Source organism: Podarcis erhardii, assembly GCF_964252035.2.
Source record: "Podarcis erhardii genome assembly, chromosome: 5".
Classification (NCBI taxonomy): Eukaryota; Metazoa; Chordata; class Lepidosauria; order Squamata; family Lacertidae; genus Podarcis; species Podarcis erhardii.
This window is the reverse complement of record NC_138509.1, coordinates 29531541-29536278: the sequence shown is the minus strand read 5'-3', so window position 1 is coordinate 29536278 and position 4738 is coordinate 29531541.

Genomic DNA, 4738 nt, shown 5'->3' with positions numbered 1-4738 from the left:
ATTCACTCGGGCGCCGCGCACCTCGGTGACGTCTCGAAGTGAGATTTCTCCGCCCCTCCCTCGTACACGTGCTCTGGGAAGATGGGGTCGCCGTCTCCAAAACAAGGAAGGGAAGTAACGGCGCGCATGCGTCAAGGGAAGCCCCACCCACCCACCCAAACGATCGAGAAGCGAAGAATCCTATGAGGAAAGCCGTCATTAGATTTGCATTACGTCGTATTCCGTCGCCACTTTGCTTGGCGGGTCATAACAGCAGCGCCATCTTACTGTAGAGTAGGCACCTTGAGGGAATGTCGAGGTTGAAAGGTCCGGGCCTAAAGAAGCGCCTCAGATTCTGCGCTGCCATGAGGCAAACAGAAACGCTTCCTGACGCCCGCTGCCTACCTGAAGCTCAGAATGCACCCCAAGCGTTGAAAAACCACGAGCCCAAAATAGAAAACGAAATGTTACTGCTTTAATATTTATATGTTTGGACCAATCTTAAAAATTTCCAGTGCTCAAATGCGCAGTGTCACAACACGGGAATACTTCACATTTTCTCTCCAACCGCCAATACTGTAGTTTAATTATTTCAGGTACAGTTAGAAATGTCACTTTAAATGAAAGCTGGTGAGTTATCCAGTGTTGAGCGTTCCATGGACTAAATAAACAGAACTAAACGCCACAAGACGACAACAAAAGAACAAACCACACTGATTTCTGCCACAATATTAATTACTGTATCAGCAACAGGAATACGGTTTTATTTTGAAAGCACTTAGCTACAAGAGACACATATACTTTTCCCAAAACAAGCATTAGTTGCGAAACGTGCTTATTTTTGCCAGCTATTTAACTCTTTAACGGCAGAGGAGCTGTACCAGATGAAGAAAAAATCTCAGCCAATATAAATGCCACAAAGCATATAGTACAGCTTTTCAGGACAAGCAGCTGGTTCATCTGTCAAAGAAGTCACCCTTAGGGAATCAAGGTTTCAATTTGTGGTTTCCTCCCCTAAAATAATCCAAAATAACTGAACAATTGTGTGTAGCTTCTGTGCAATAGAATAGTGCAAGTGTGAAAATTAATTAAGCAATTAAGACAGAAGAGAACATTGTTAATCACAAACTTCCAACAGTGAAACCATATCCTGTCTTATCTTTCCAAAGCTAAAAAGCAATTTAAATTAAAGTATTTAAAGAGTGGCGTACTATGCAATAATCCTGTTGATTCTCCTGAACTTTGCATTGGCTTTTGATGTCCTGGACAGGCTGGATGGGTCAGAGTTTGGAAAGAAGATGGTGCTAGAGAGGTACAGTTCCACTTATTGCCATCTATTGCTATGGGACCTTGCACTGTTCTGCCATGTCTCCCAACATGTTTTGAGGTGACTTCAAATACAGATGACACTCATCTCTATTTAGAAATGTAGAAAACTGCTTGGGTGAGTAATATTTTACTAATACTAGTAATACTTCACTAGCCTGGGCTTCACTCCCTCAAAGAAACAAGCTAGAGTCTGGGGTGCTCCTTGACCCATCTGTGTTTTTGGAGGTACACACTGCCCCTGTGGCACAGTTTGGAACGATAACAATATCAGGACACCTCTATTGTAGCCGCTTACATGGACAGAGATACCCTGACCTCAGCAATCCATGCCCTAGTAACTTGATTACCTGCTAATAACAGATTAATGTGCTATAATATATTGGGCTCCCTTTGAAGACTCTTTGGAAACTGCAATTAGGCTATAATACATTATACCTGGAAAGCATAAGTGCTGGTTTTGATTTCCAAAAGCTTGGTTCCAGGATACTTTAACACTGCTTCTTTTCACATTTGTCTGCACGTATACCAAGATACTCAACGAGGTGTGGTGGCACCTTAACTGCAGCATGCTTTCCACAGGAGAACTTGCCTGGTGTGTCATTTCAGCACCAGATGAAGCCCTTTTAATTTTCCCAAGGTTTTAAATAGTCTGCAAATTGTTTTTAGGCTAATTTTGTGTTTGCTTTATTTCTTATGTCTTATGTTTTAATTCTTTGTTTTTTAAGTTCCTAAAGTAATTGTGCCTTTAACAGGAGCTTCAGATGCAGAAATCACTAGGAGTAGCTTCCACTCCAGACACTGAGGTGGAATTTAGTTGCATCTGCTAATGCCTGCAGATGAAACTGCTGTTAAAAGCACAGGAGCAGATAAAAGTGGGGAAAGGGCAATCTTACCTGTAGCTTCAAGCTATTACTAAGATGCATTTGTATGAATGGATAAAGTGCTCCTTTGCTGTGTGTACTATCCTTCAGAAGAGAAAATGCCCAAGAAATATAGAAAATAAAAAATTAAGACAATCAAGTGCAAAATAGAAGTATAAAATTTATTTGAAACCATCCACAATGTTCTGTGTTATCAGAAATGATACACTTTGTAATAATTTTTTTTTTTTTTTGGAAAAAAAATCATGACAAAAATTTAAAATATATTTTCAATGACAGCAATTTATCTTGCCTTTTTAGGACATTTTTAAAGGAACATTTAAAAGTTTAAACAGATATGACACATACAAGAAAAAAACCAAGAAAAACAAAAACAAAAAACCAGAACAGACCATCTCCACAACAATAATTTTTACACATATGTTTCAATACAATTTAAATGCATCTTGCTACATAAACATGAAATAATGTACAACAACTGCTGTGCACCAAAAAGAGTAGCTTAGTAAGATCTTTCAAGTAACATGCAGTCAAAACTTACGTCTTCAAGTACTGCTGGTAAGCGTTCCCTTGTCTGCAGAGAATAATCAAATATATTTTCCCCCACCCAATGAAATGAAGTAGCTTTAATCCTTTTTCCTGTAAGTATTGTGAAATAGTGAAGTGCTTTCCTCCCATTTATTAGTAACTTAAAATAATGGTAAATGATAAAAATGTATTTGCCTTTTCATTTTTCAACCACTAGATCATCTAAATACAGTAGAATGTTAGAGGGAAAATCCACCAAAATCAAAGTTATATCTGTTGAAAAATAAATATTGTATGCACCCCAGTTTAAAAAAACAACAACACACTACACACAAGAAACAATACAATACAGGGAATATTAGTCAACAACAGCTCAAGTTTCTTCTGCTTGAGCATAATGCATTTTCCTATTTTTGTTTTTAGGCTACTGAAACTGAATTTTTGAACATGTCTGCTGTGATTATTTTATGTATTACATTTTGGATACAATCCGGTGAGATTAGTCACAACTAATTCTTAATGAAATCAATGGGGCATGCAACCTGATTATGCATTTTTAGTCAGAAGCATACTAGAAAGGAAGTCCCACTGAACACAATCTAATTCACTTCCAAACAAACATGCTTAAGCCTACGCACATTTAGCTGGAAGAAAGCACCTTTTAACTCAATGGGGCTAGCTTCTGAGTAGATATGCATAAAGTTATTCTATAACCTCACTGATTTTATTGACACCAAGGCTGTATTCCTGTGCACAATTTACTCCCGTGTAATCCTCACTGAACTCAGTAGAATTTAGTTATGAGTAAACGTTTACTGGATTAGACTGCATAACTGCATTCTTAAATTTACTTAATTTAATTCAGTGGTACATTTCTGAATAAATATGCCTAAGACTGCAGCTTTTACTAGATTGCACCCTTGGTTTCCGATTACCATAGCCATAATATAGTAAACCCCTTTATTCACACAGCAGCATTTCTGCTTTTCTAAACAGCATTCCTCCAACTCCCCTACTCTCCTGATCAAGCTACTTTTGAAACTTGAGGCAAGAAGGTCCTCTATCACAGTTGTACTTCTGACATATTTTTGCAATGTGAAGATTTATTAAAAAAGAAAAAAAGACAGCACTTCAAAAACTGGAACTATAAGGTCTTAAAATGTCTAACATCAAAATGTTTTGTTGCAACTACAATGAACATTAGATTTGTAATATTTTACAAAGCATTACCAGCCTATCTGGCTTCAACATCTTGGGCACTAGCTACATTCAGCATTGAAGGACACAACAGACAGAATCTCAAAGCTGCCATGTTTTGCTATAACTCTAAAATGGCATTCACAAATGCAAGAACATTGTATAGTCTTGCTAAACTGCAAACATTTATTAAATATTGATATACTATATAGCAGAAACCCAACTATCATAATTGCTTAATTAAAGCGTGTCTGTGTAGCTACATAGCGTTGTAACACTAGGCTTCTTTTTAAATGATCTTTGATTACCCTAACATTTCAGGTGCCTCTCAAGCCAGCTTGTATTTGCAGCCTATGCCACTACAACTTTTAATTCTCATTCATAGTGCTGTTTGCTAAATGAAACTATTTTTCGACAACTAGTAGATTTTTGCTCAATTTCATGATTACATTTTGAGGTTCTGAAATGATGGCTGCAATGGCCTGCACATAGAAACAGTTGAGCAAATTGCTAATTTGCTTATAGACAAACGAAATAGCCACTTCCTAGAGTTCCAATCACATAATTGGCTATAAATCCTTCATTTGTGAACTTTTACATATCACAACTACAGGTTTGGGCAATTTATTTTGTTTTCTAGCATCACCATGTTAAGGTGTCAATCCTATAGTTATTTGTGAACACGTGTTAACTACCACTGTTATTAGAATTAACTGAAAATTACCTTCTACAAATGCTGTTTGATTTGCAACAGGGAATGAAGTTGGGTAAAATGCTATTAAAGCTATCTCAGCAGGTCAAGGAGTGTGTAACATAGCTGTTCA